Source organism: Gopherus flavomarginatus, chromosome 2, assembly GCF_025201925.1.
Source record: "Gopherus flavomarginatus isolate rGopFla2 chromosome 2, rGopFla2.mat.asm, whole genome shotgun sequence".
In the NCBI taxonomy this organism is placed as follows: domain Eukaryota; kingdom Metazoa; phylum Chordata; order Testudines; family Testudinidae; genus Gopherus; species Gopherus flavomarginatus.
This window is the reverse complement of record NC_066618.1, coordinates 200,746,316-200,760,577: the sequence shown is the minus strand read 5'-3', so window position 1 is coordinate 200,760,577 and position 14,262 is coordinate 200,746,316.

Here is a 14,262-nt window from a genome sequence, read left to right as displayed (position 1 = left end):
CTTTCAGCAATTACCAGTGGTTCTGGGGAAAAATGGGACCCCAGGATTTCCACGATGTCACTGTAAGATTTAGTTTCAGGCTTAACAGGGTGTAGTAAGCTGTGTAGCAGGGAGTAGGTTTTAACCCTTACAACACTTAAGAATATTGGCACCTTCTTCGCTTCTGTAATGTCATTTGCAATAACAAAAAGCTCAAAACGCTCAGTATACACATGCCACTGCACTATATTTTCATCAAAAGGTTCCAGTGGCCCGGTCAGAGTAGCCATGATTTTTAATTTCATTTTCACAGTCAGTGCAAACAAGCAGTTTTTTTGTTTGTTTGTTCTTTACCTTGACTTCTACTTCCTTCTGTTACTGGAGCAGCACTGGAATCCCAACCTCTGTTGCCACTTGTTATATCCTTAGGGGCAGCCGGTTTAGGAAGAAATCACTTGAGAGCAGACAGCAGACAGCTAACAAAACTACCATTTATTTACAGACACAGAGCTCGCCTAACCCGCGGAAGCTGTCTGGGCTATCCCCTAATAATCTAACTCGGTTGCCATAGGAGCAAAAACCATGACAACCAAATACACAACACGAGTGAAGGGACCCAGCTCATCTGCTTGCACCAATGCTGTGTCATTTCTCCCGCTGCAGACCAGCCACACAGGGGTTGCTCCTCATAGCAGTGCCAGCGTGCAGTGGAGTGAAATTAACTAAAGCATAGGTTTCAGCCTTACTCTTTCAGTACCTTTACAATGTGTGTGCTGTAAGGTGAAACTATTGGGCTTTGATCTCCTTCCCTTAAGCAAAGTTGAATTGGATACTTTGCCCCAACACCCCCCCGCACCGTGAGGTCAGTTGAGGAAGAGAAGGGGGCAGGGGAAAGAGGCAGTGGGACGAAGGGGATGGGATGGGGAACAGATGGGCAGTGGAGAAGGGGCGTGGGATAGGGAAGAGAAGGGGATGGGGGAAGCCGGGGCAGGGGGGAAAAGAGGCAGTGGGAAGGAAGGGGGTGGGATGGGAGAAGATGGAGCGGTGGGGAAGGGGCATGAGATGGGGAAGAGAAGAGGGTTGGGGAAGCAGGGGCAGGGGGAAAGAGGCAGGAAGGGGGTGGGATGAGGAGGAGATGAAGGGGCATGGAATGGGGAAAGCAGGAATGGGGTGAAGCTGGAGCCCATCATGCGGCATCCCCTTGGCAGAAGCTGGGGCTCCCCTTTTAAGCAGGCCCATCAAACCCTCACCCTGAGAAGCCCCACCTCCCCTGCGTACCACCCCGATGAGCCCCAACCATCTCCACCTGGACCCCCGCCCAAATGAACCCCACCTCCCCCAAACATCTTCACCTGGATCCCCTGCAGTCTTATTGCCCCTGCACCTGGAACCCCCCCAATGAGCTTTTGTGCATCGAGATCTCCCACTGAGCTGCCCTCACCCAGATTGCACCACAGAGAACTTTCTTACCTCCACCTGGATCCCCTCACACTTGGATCCTGCTGCCAGGCTGAGCCTGCTCACTCACACCTGGTGCACCTGGCACAGGGTGGTAGGGCCCCAAGGTGTTTCTGGGGCAGGCCTAGCCCTTGCACTGCTGAGTCCCTGTCTCGGGGTGGGTGGGGTGGGGAGAGGCTGCAGGGTAATCTCCCACCTTCGTGCAATCAGTGGCCTGTGCTCCCCACTGCCATGTTGGAGCCTCCACATTTTTTAATTGACAAATAAAATTTGCATAATATTTAATAGTGTGAGCAGAATTTTTTAAATTTTTGGTGCAGAATCCTCTCAGGAATATGGAATGCTGTGTAGCTGTGATTGTGGAACTATGAGGAAGGTGGTGGGCAGTGGGGAGGTCTATGAGGGTGCTGGGTGAGTGATGTGGTGTGCAGGGTGCTTTGCAGTTGTGGGAGGCCAGCAGGGGAGGTCTCTGGGATGTGTGGGGGCTGGGCATAGAGATCTGTGATGGAGATCTCTGGGCAAGGGGGTGCTGGGCATAAGGGTGGGACTCTGGGCAGGGAAGCGGTGTGGTGCACGCCGGCCTCAAGGGAAAGGGGCATGCTGGCAGCACAGGACTGGGCAGGCCAGTGTGTGTCTGGCAGCTGCAGGTTTGTAAACAGTGCCCTCCTGCTGCGCTGCGCAGAGCGGGGCTGCTCCTGCCGCGCTGTGCATCATTGCCCCCAGCCTGCCCTTGACTGTGGAGACTGATCATCCCGCCCCCCTGCACCTTGCTTCCTGGGGCTCACAAATATGTTTGGTACTTGGCCCACAAAAATTTAATCCGGCCCTGCCTCCGAGTGTTAATTTTTCTTCTCAGTCAGTAATCAGAGTTGTCCATCATTTTGCAGGATAGTATTTGTGTCAATGGAGTAATAAAACAAAGGGGCTTTATTAAAGTAATAATAAACCTGCAATCATTGCTGCAATTAGTTTTTCCACAGAGGCTAGAATCACACAAGTCTAACAGTGGAAAGAAATTTTTCATGAGCAACTACAGAAACAGCATCTCTGGCAGCATCCTTTTGGCTATAAGTTACAACCTCATACAATGAAAAGTAAAGTGCTCCCATCAGACAGGAACAGGGACTCTCAGGTTTCCACAATGAGATTTGCGGGAAACTCGTGAGTTCCATGGGAGTGTTTCACTCTTTAGTGGAATGACATTGTACCTCAGTTGTGAAGTGAAAAGAAGGAATTGCTTAGCTAACACAGTCACTCCCTATGACATTCCCCTTTGGTATTATCTGGACTGGTGATCTGCTAGGTCACTCCAATCCTTGACTCTGGGAGCCAGCCTTACCCTGCTCTGCTGTGTGAACCCCCGCTTCTGGGCCGTTCAAGTACAGCCTCTGGCATGTAAGCTGCTCCTTGGATTGTGCAACCGAATGACACTAGCCAATCTCTCCAGTCCCAGACACAACCCTAGGAACCTCCATCTTGCAGTGCCCAGTTATGCCCACTGGATGCTGCAACTTTATATGAGTTTGTCAATTTAACAAAGAAATTGACATGTACCAGGTTTGTATCCCAAGGGGAGCCTCTGACACACTTCAAATCAAACAAACTGCTTCACGTAGAATAAACAAACAAATTTATTAATTATAAAAATAGATTTTAAGTGATTATAAGTCAAAATATAACAAGTCAGATTTGGTCAAATGAACTAAAAACAAAACTCATTCTAAGCTGATCTTAATACTTTCAGTGCCTTTACAAATTTAGATGCTTCTCACCACAGGCTGGCTGGCTGCTCTTCAGCCAGGTTCTCCTCTTTGATCAGTGCTTCAGTCGCTTAGTGTTGTGTCTGTAGATGTAGGTGGAAGAGAGAGGAAGAGCATGGAAAACGTCTCTCCCTTTTAACACGTCCGTTCTTCCCTCTTGGCTTTGCCCCTCCCTCCTTCAGAGTCAGGTGAGCACTACCTCATTGCAGTTCCAAACTGACTCCCTCTAGAGTCCAACAGATTCTTTTGTTGCTGCCTTGGCCAGCATCCTTTGTTCCTGTGAGGTTGGGCAAGGTTCGTCCCATACATGCCCTGATGAGGTGTGAACTGCCTCTCTGCTCTTGGAGAGTTTTTGCCTGGGTTTATTTTAAGCCATGAGGATACATTTTCAGCCTCATAATATACACAAAATTATAACCTATAACATTACTGTAACAACAATGCTCAGGGCATCACAAACCTTCCAAAGACACTCGGCATGACAAATTTTGCATTGGATACCATACAATCATTTTACAAGGATGAACGTGGGGGTGCTGTGTGTTCCCCCGAGGTACAGAGTGTTACACTCCCTAAAATAGGTTCAATAACATTTCAGAAGAAAATGCAAAGCTAAATGGATCTGTAGGAGACTAATGAAAGTTCTTTCTCTGTCTGACTATGGTCAGTCAGCTTAAGCACTAAGGAAGTAAGGACATATTTTTGCTCCATGTTGGATACCTGAATTGTATGGATATTTACATGAGAGAAGGGTCCAGAAAACTGTCTCATTCACAGGCCATTGTCTTTGAGCTATGCAAATCAAAGGTAATCAAGATGACCAATTTTTGCTTAATATTTTCAAATGCTACACCAAAGGGAAAAAAGATGTCATGAGGCTTGGTGTATCTGTGAGGTGATGCTGGGAACAACACTTTTCATTTGTTATTGGAAGTGAAGGAAGGTTTGGCAGTTTGTATGGGGTGTGGTTAAGCACTTTAGCAGTTAAGAAGAGAATCTGGGTCCCAGTTATTGTGTCTATCCCAGGGATATAGACTCTCCTTCTGCTTTGCATCTCTCAGCCATCTGCCCTGTCTGCTGCTCTTCATCAGCCTTCAGACTCCCAAAACTATTTCCCAATCAACTCTGATTTCTTCTTCCCCTTTGGCATTCCTTTGTGTAAGTTTTTCTTGCTGTCCACTTGCATCTAAGCAATCCCTAATGATGCCTCTCCATTAAATTGTTGTACTCTGCTGTATGCCTTAAACCAAATGCTCCAAATTTTGATATGTTCAAGACCAGTATTTGGAGCATCTCAAACCTTGAGACAATCCAATCAAGAGATGTTAGGACTAAGCCAAAAACAAAGAATCACAACCTCTGAGCTCATTTATAAAGATACAAGACCTATTATTTCATACCTCTTATTTGCCTTCTTATGTGGACACATTGAAAACCCAAGCCTGCACTAACATACTTTATTTAATTCAGCAAAGAAAGAGAGGAACTATCAGTGTCATACACATGAAGAATACTAAACAGAAAAAGCATAATGTAGCTTCTCTTCTTGTCACCTCCTGTTCAGTCTGCTGGTTTTGGGGAAGCCAGTAGCTCAGGCAACATCTCTCCATGTCTTCCTCTTTAGCTATGTGTGCAGAAAACCTCCAAGGCAAATCCTGACCTTCAGATATAGACGTTTCTTTTTTTTTTTTTTTTTGAAGAATCTATTTCTCTACAGAAGTCTTTATGTGTTCAGCATAGCTCTTCTTTCCCTTCTCATATTATCTTTGTTCGGCCGAAGGGAAATGGTTGTATAAGCAGCTCCTCTCCTTGCCTTCAGTCAGCAGGCTCCCTTGCTGAACACATTTCTACTTATTAGCTCACTTTTACATAATTGAGTTTCTACTGTATACATTCCTATTGATCTCTAATAGAACTAGGAGTAATGACACTGGGGGGATTATTCACCGAGTTTCATTTAAAGTGTGCCCACATTGGTTAACAGTTTATCTCCTTATAGGGCTCTACACAGTCACAGGATGTACAGTAGTGCTCTGTCTTCTGTTACCTCCTGTCATGGTTTGTTTCTACCTTTCAAACAGCTCCTTTCAATCTCTTTTTCATCAATCATATTTAATCTCAAACTCCCCTTTTGTGTTGTCTTCCTTTCCAGTATCCTAAAATGTTCAGATCTTGACTGTTTGCTCTATTTACCTTCTCTCTATTTGTCATATTATCTGTATATGATACTCAAATATTCAGATCTTTCCATAGTTCTTGTAAGGCGTACTGTCCAGTCTAATCTGACCTTGTAGTTGTCCTTCAGCTAAATGTCTCAAAGAGAAATATGTTTATTTTCTGAAGAGCATTCTCAAACATGGCTTAGTCTCTTCTGTTTCACTTCTCAATCCATTTGCTTCCATTGTTCACTCCACTTGAGTTCTCTCTTCCCAGTATTCCTATTCTGAAAATGATATATCTCCAATTAATATTATATTATTATTATTCCTATGATCACCTCTAAAACAATGGCTGTACAAGACACTATCTTGACTTCACCTTTGACCAAATCCTCATCATGCCTTTCCTCATCTTAACTGTTGCAACTCCTTCTCTACAGTTTCCATGAGTCCTGGCTGTCCATATTCCAGCAAAAGTGGAATGCTGCATACTGCCATTTCACTCATACAAAGTGACATAACCATAATAGCCTCCTCCTCCAGTTAAACATCTACTTAAAAAGTGCCCTTTCTGTTCTTAAAACCATACATAATTCTGCTTCAGTATCTCTCAGGAATTCTCCTCCTATTCTGCTCCCTTAGCAATGATTTCCTTTTGGTCCCTTTACAAAACCTGGCTACTTTTGGAGTAAGAGCCTTTTCCTCTATAGTTTCTACCATCAGGAACAGCTTTTCTATATTTTTTCTTACTAAAATCTGAGCCATATGTCAAAATGTGTCTTAATTTGGACTCTAGATTTTTACCTAGAATTCTGCTTGCTATACAAGTACCTAATTATCCAATCTGTTACAAATTGTTTCCATGTGCAACATTGCAGGTACAGTTTGGATGCAGCTATGGAGAATTTTCCTTTCACCTCATTTATAATCATAGTTAAAACACATCTTCTCTTCCTTGCCCATACCTTGTAATTTTTCCAGCTCCTCCCTCCTATTTTCATTTAACTTTTCAAAGAATTTGCGATACAGTTTATGTGAAACATTTTAAACAGATTGCTTGTATCTAAATCAATAATGATTGCCAAAATATTTAACTTGATGGAGATAACACCATGGTGTATCTGATTGACCTGGTGCACTCTGTAAATCCATTGGTGTCAAATAAAGAGTCAATTATAGGGTCAATTAAGGAGAAAGAACAAGAAGGGGCAAGCCACAAAGCCAAATATTCTGTCTTAAACTGCATTCTGACTTGGGGAGGGTAGACAAATATTTAAAGGAAGGGAGGGCCTTTGATGATCGTAACTGAAGATGGGGTAGGAAATGCATCTTTGTATATGCAGCCATGTTAGCTTATTAAAAATGTTGAAATTATAGTTAATAATGTAGAAATAATCGATGATATCAATGGATATTCTTTATTTTCATATTAACACAGAAGAAATATTACTATGAACATAAGAAAGCCATACTGAGTCAAGTCAATGGTCCATCCAGCCCAGTATCCTGTCTTCCATCAGTGGCCAATGGCAGATACTTCAAACAGAATTAACAGAACAGGGCAATCATCAAGTGATCCATCTGCTGGCATCCAGTCCCAGCATTTTGCAGTCAGAGTCTTAGGGACACCCAGACCATGGGGTTGCATCCCTGACCATCATGGCTAATAGCCATTGATAGTTCTATCCTCTATGAACTTCTCTAATTATTTTTTTGAATCAAGGTATAGTTTTGGCCTTCACAATGTCTCCTGGCAATGAGTTCCACAGATTGACTGTGTGTTGTGTGAAGTACTTTCTTTTGTTTGCTTTAAACTCACTGCCTATTAATTTCATTGCAAGATCCCTAATGGATTGATGAGCCCTGATTTCCCTTTATAAAAGCAATGTTGACTCTTCTATGTTGACTCTTAATAAAAGCCATGTTGACACATAGATCTTGTTCATCTATGTGTCTGTTCTGTTCTTTACTATATTGTCAACCAATTTGCCTGGTGCTGAAGTTAGGCTTACAGGCCTGTAATTACCAAGATCACCTCTGGATCCTTTTTTAAAAATTGGCTTCATATTAGCTATCCGCCAGTCATCTGATACAGAAGCTGATTTAAGTGATAAGTTACATACTACAGTTAATAGTTCAGCAATTTCATATATGAGTTCCTTCAGAGCTCTTGGGTAAACATTGTGGTGTTTCTCTCAAGACAAGTAAAATCATCAGAAAAAAAATTCTTGTCTTGAGCAAACTTTGCAGATCTAGATTCAGTGAAGACTTCATATATCTGAGGGCTCTGTACTGATTTTTCCAAATGAATTATCTCAGTTTAAGGTGTGACTCAAAACCGATGGAAGTCAACGGAAAGACTCCCATTGACTTACCTAGGCTTTTGATCTGGTCCTTAGAAACCAAACAACTTCTCATGATATCATTTTTTGTCCAAATAATTATTTCTGTTACTGCTTCATAGGCACAATAGTTGTGACTGGCACTATAAATGCACATTTTTCAGTTGCTATTTGTCAAAAATCCAAAATAGCATTTTACTCAGCATTACCCACAAACCTGACACCATGATATCTGCAAGAAGTATAATTATCCAAATGTCCCTGGATAGTAATCAGTCTCTGAACAGTACAGGGTTCTGTCAAAATTTGTCAAGGTCTCTGAGCTTGTTAAAACAATTAAAGTCTTGGATTAACATTATTATTTTTTATCTTTTGACAACTGTGGGTCCTAGGAGCACAAGTTTCTATTAATCTGATCTGCAAATCATGTTGCTGAACTGTTTTATAAAGTTTATCATTCAGTTCCCTTTTAGCAATTTTATTCCTTAATTGGTCTTAACACCTTCCACTGAATATCCTTCCCTTCATTTCTCTCTCCCCCCACCCCAAACAAAAGATTTGAACTAGAATAATCCTTACAGACTTTGGGGGTGGGAGGGAAGGACATAGACAACCTTGGATCAACATTGACCTTATTGGGAACTCTACAAGCTCACCACAGGTTGCATAAAGCATAAATATATTGCTTGTCCTATTCATAGTGTTTTCGAAAAGGTCATTTTAAGTGTGTTCCACTGGGGGAGCTGAGTAGGCTTTAGGCTGACTGGATGATATCCACTCAGGTCCTCAAAGGTTCTGCACCCCATTGCTTATTGAAAGAACTATGACTATCTTTTAACAAATTTTATTAAAGACACTTAAAAACAAAAATAAAATCAAGAAAACATATCAAATCTAAGCTATCATTAATATTAAACTAAACACAAAACATCACTGCTATCAAATCAAGATTATATCAATATCAAATCATCAAGTTAGTCTTAGTATTAAATTAGGGTTTGATTACCAAAATTAGTTATATCACCAAATTAATATAAAAATAATCAATCCTTATATATATTAATAAGGTAACTGGCTGTTTGATTGTAAATCCCAAGGATTATTTTTTATCAAAGTCATTTGAATCTATGATTTAAAGCTGGTCAAGCAGTTTAGTACTACCAGATTATATCTAATGTCTAGCTATAATTTTACAGACAATTATCAAGTTTTCATCTCAGAGTTCAGTTCTTTTGTGTTGACTAACCCTTCCCTCCTCCCATTCCTGAGATGTTATAATACTTTAACAGAACACTCTTGGTAAACAGAAGTTTGACAAGTCATGTTCACCGGAAATTACAGACAGATAATCTCAAAACTTATTCAAAACTTTTAAACAAAATCACACTGCAGTCTAATAAGCAATTTTATGGGATAATATCTAGGAATGTTTTAATCTGGGGCATTTTTTTTCTCTTACCTTCTCCATGTGGACTTTTTGGGTGCTCAGACATACAGACACTCATATTCTAAAATAAGAAAGCTATAAAAAGGCTAGGACATCTCCAAGCAAATAAAAAAAATGAAAATGAAAAGTATGATACTTAATATAACGGAGTTTGTGAAATCTTCAGATTGCACAGACTTCTGGACTTTTATAGGGTAGGATTTGGAAGTGTAGTCAAAGAGACAAGACAGTGATATTCTGCTGGCACGTCATGATGTTTCTTGCTCATGGACCTTCTTCAGGAGGAGGGAGAGATTGGTCAAAGGCTGATGTAGCCTGTATGTTGATGTTGTGACTTCTTCTTTCCAAGAGGGCTGGTCTTGGAGAGTCTAGAACATTATTTTTCCCTGAGGTGGCTTCATGACCCAAAAAGATGAGGCTTCTCTGCTTTAATCTTGATTCTCATAGTTTGCAGCTTTGCTTACTTGGCCTTGGAGGGGAGCACTGCAAGGTTTTCAGATAAATCAGCTGCAAGGCCTACCTTGGTCCAATCTGATTCAAGTAATTAGGTCATTGCTAGTAAGGATCAACTTGGAAAAGTCTAATTTAAATAAGCAATTAAAAAAATATTCTGTTTTTCATAGCACAGAGACTACAACCCCAAAATAATATAAATCCAGTTACATAAGACTACTTTTGAGGAAGTTGGCATGGCCTGTTTGAAAAGGACTTAAGATGACACTGTAACACCAATTTACAGAAAATTCAACATAAAACTCCTATTAAAATGGCTATTTGGCATGAGGAGGGGGAAGAACCCTAGCAAAAGCCAGTCACTCAACATTCATCCATCAGCAAAATTAAAAATAAGCTTGAAACTAGTTTATGATCAGTTGACATTCTTTTTTCAAAGAAGAAAATTTACAGTAATCTTTCTTTTTTGGAACTGGATTATAAATCGCCCACTTGTCTTCTGGAATCCTTGTCTTGATAGAGGAAAAGTATCCTAAAACCTTTCAAGATGAAATCCATTTAAAATATAAAACTTGAAAATTTCATATTTAAAAGTCTATATTTCCCATATAGGCTATTCCTTTCATAACGAATACCCAGTAACACTTGATAATTGTTTCCCCAATATGCAAGCAACAGCTTGGTGGCTCTGAATGTTATTTTTAAGTATTACAAAAAAAAGAAGGAAAAAAAGAAGAAGGTTGTGCTAAAATAAACATTACATTTTATTTTAAGGTACCTTATGCCTAACATATATGAAGAGGAATCTGCTGTGTGTTCTTCACACACTGGTATGCAAATTCCTTGCATTTGCAGACTACTGTATTACATTGCTTTGCCGTTAGCTTTGAATACAACTTAGTGTTTTACTTCCAGGATGGACAAGGAAAAAATGGCAACATCAGCTACCCCAGGGATAGTGCAAGGAGGCATACCAGTGTCCACATATTTGTTCCAATCCATATTTAGTTATATTAATTCTCAAATGACAGCCAAATACAATGAGTCAAATTAGGCTCTCAGTTGTCTGAGTGCTTTGTAACTTCAATAAAAATCAGTGGAGTTACTCTAGATATAGAATTTGTCTAAAATTTGAAGCCACCCTTGATCTATAGTGGTAATATGGTTATAGAAGCAGCTTTGAAAATGACAACTGATTCATGTCTTTTTGAATAGCAGCCATAATGGCATTTAAAACTTATTAAGTATTAAGGTAATCTATAATGGTATTAGTATTTGCCCTAAATGGTGATAAACCCTGTAGGCTGTGTTCAAGAAAATTCTTGCTTACATTTATAATTCAGAGAATTACAACAGTACTCATGAAATTACATACTGGTGCTCAAGTCAAGTCAGTGGGTTTTATGGGGTGTAATCAGAGCCATATTTGTGTCAAGATTACAGGGCCAGCTGCCTAACCTCTGTTTCCCTTCTTGTCTCTAAGTGCACTCCATCAGGTCTCAGGCTTTGTACGTTCATCTCTCCTGGAATGGAATCATGCATTTCTCCCACTCTGAAGGCTGGACCCTAGACTGCAGTAAGTTCTCTGTATCAACCATGCTGACCCAGCAGGTCTGACTAGGTTCAGCACCTGCAGCTCTTTCCTTTGGGAGTCTGTGAGCAGTAATGAATAGAGTAACCAGACACTTTAATTACTTTGCTTATTAATTTCAGCAGTAGGAAGAAAGCACTTAGAGAAAGAGGATTTTAAAAACAACAGTCTATAGGCATGTCTATCTTATTTAAAGCTTATCATCTCCTGATGATAGTATAGGCAAGCTTAGTTTCCTCAGACATGCCAGAGGGTGCCTGTGTCAGTCTGACTTTAATTAGCCCCCAACAAACGGACTCCCCCATAAAAAGAGTCTCTTGTAATCCATCCTGAGGTCCTTTATTCCTGTTAGTTGCCAGGCTTCAGCCTTGCTTCTTAAACCCAGATCAGCAGGTTCAGCAAGAGATTGAAGTGGATTCATCAGAGTCATTGGCACTCCCATTGTCCCATAACAACCCTCAAGGGTACATGCGGAGTGCCCTATCTTAAGACATGGTTTCGCTTTCTGCTTGTTTTTCTTACAATCTGCTATTAAATTAAACCAATATAGTCAGGCAGTGAACATCCCAATAACCAGGTCTACATACATCAGTCATAATTTAATACAGACCAACTTCATATCCACCACAGCTTGATATCTGAGGATCGCATTGTATCCTTTTTGAAACAGATTATTAATATGTGAATTTTTAATACCCAGTACAAGCTATTTAGAGGCCTCTCTTGTGCTTAAAGCTAAGATCACTGAAATAAGACAACACTTCAAGAGATACAAAGATGTTATGTGACTACATAAGAGTTCTTTTTGACCATATGTCTATAAGCGTATAAGAAGGGATTGGCTGATGAGCTCTTCACTAATTATAAGAAAAACTGTTTTTTAAAAATGGTACTTTGGAACTGCATGTTATTGGCCCCAGTGAGGTTTTATATCTTCCTCTGAAACATTAAGAATTAGATACTACTGGAGAGAGACTGGAAGGCCCTTGGGTTGTGTTCTGGAACAGCAATTCTTATTTGATCCCTTTTGGACCATATTTTCAGAAAGGGCCTACAAAAGTACATCTGTAACGTTTGCAAGTACATATGATTATATGGGCAAAAGCCTGCTTTACATATGCAAGTACAGAGATTTTCCTGTGACAATGGGTACTTTTCCAAATATTGTGGGAACATTTTTAAGAAGTTGCTTTGAAAATTTAGCCATAAGTGTGTCTTCACCCAAGTCAAATTTGCTTAGTTAGTTAACAAAAATAAGTCTTTGCTATTGCCACAGCTGCTGAGTCAGAATAGCTGCCAAAGAATGAGCTGGATCTATTCTATTCTGCCTCAGGAATTAAATGCATAACAGAACTGCCAGCCTGCTGATTTCTGACTCCATATTCTCAATCAGTGATGATGAATAGTGAGTAACACACGAAGGAGAAAGAATACTGCTTTGTTTTCAGACATTGGTTGCAGTACTTGCATAAACTGCCTTGTGTAAACTGAGAAATTGGATATCAAAGTCATGGAGAGATACTAATTATGGCTGCCAAGATGTCACTGTTACAAAGTTGTTTTCTGACCATGATCTTATTCAGTTAATATGCTAATTGTAAAACACAGAAGCTGCAGTCACACTCAGTAAAGAGGGTATGTGTTTAAACACTGCGACTTAAGTTGAAACTGAGCCTCTTTTTTCAAAGTGTAGTCTACAGAAGGTAGACGACAATTTAAGAATTCTGAGGCCTAGGCAATTTCCCCCCAAAACAAGAATTTCTTGTATCCCCCTTATAAAACTGAGAAGCTCTCAGTTTCTTTGTCTCCTCCACCATTTAGGCCTTGTGTTGCAGCCATCAGACTAGAATTTACCATCTAATCATTAAAATTATGTCTACATAGCAGCTAGGAGGTGTAATTCCTAACTCAGGTAGACTTGCACCTGCTAGCTCTGCTTAAGTTAGTATGCTAAAATTAGCAGTGTTGTCATGGCTACACAGGCAGCAGCTCTGGCTAGCCACCCAAATACAACTCAACCTGATCCCACCTGTACCACTTCTCACACTGCAACCACTCTGCTATTTGTAGCTGCTAGCATGTGCTGATGTATAACTGCCATTAGAACTAGTAGAAGTTAAACACTTGTAAAGGCAGCACAACAGACCAATAGAAACAGCAAGTCACATAATCAGGTTTCACATCAAAACATTATAGTTATGCAATGACTTTTAATGCGAGATTGATATAGGAAAACTTTACGAATGGCAGCCTAAAGACATCCTGTGGTAAATACTTAGTGTGCCAACAAACATTTGATATTTGTGTCTTGTACAGCACTGAATTCCTTAAAATCCTGGCTCCCAATCCCCGTCCCCTTCCCCAAACAACCCACATTTGAATTAATTGTAGGACTAAACATGCTCATATAAAGCTTGTGGGTTGTTAGTTGTGACAAATGTGGAAATATTTGTATTTTTTATAGAAGCAAATTTACTTGCTTGGTAGTATAATAGAGTCAGCACCCCTTGTGACCAGGAGTCAGAGGTGAAAGTAAGCTGGTCCAGTCCGGTGTACCGGCAAGAGCCAGTACGCCGTGCCAGACCAGACCAGCTTCCCCAGGCTGGTGATTTGAAGGAGCCAGGGCTCCCTGAAGCGGCCAGATCCCTGGGCCCTTTAAATCACTGCCCGAGCCCAGCTGCTGGAGCCCTTGGGTAGCAGCAGCAGGGCTCCGGCGGTGATTTAAAGGGCCCTTTAAATCACCCCTGAACAGCTCTGCAGCTGGTAGCTCCTGGGGTGATTTAAAGGGCCCGGGTATTTAAAGGTCCTGCCTCTTCCGGTTGAGGCCACACCCCCTGCTCAGCAGTCCGGCATACCCGTAAGTCGTCTAAGTTACTTTCACCCCTGCCAGGAGTGGTGTAGCAGCTCTGACTGTGCTAGCACCCCTTGCTGACATTGCTCCAGCAGTTCCTCTTCTAGTGACTTGGCCCTCCAACTGGGTCACCATCTTAAGTCCACTTAAGGGTCACAATTGTCCCAACTGAAAGTCCCAAAAGTGTCCTTAACACAAACAAAAATACTTCCTCTTCTCTGA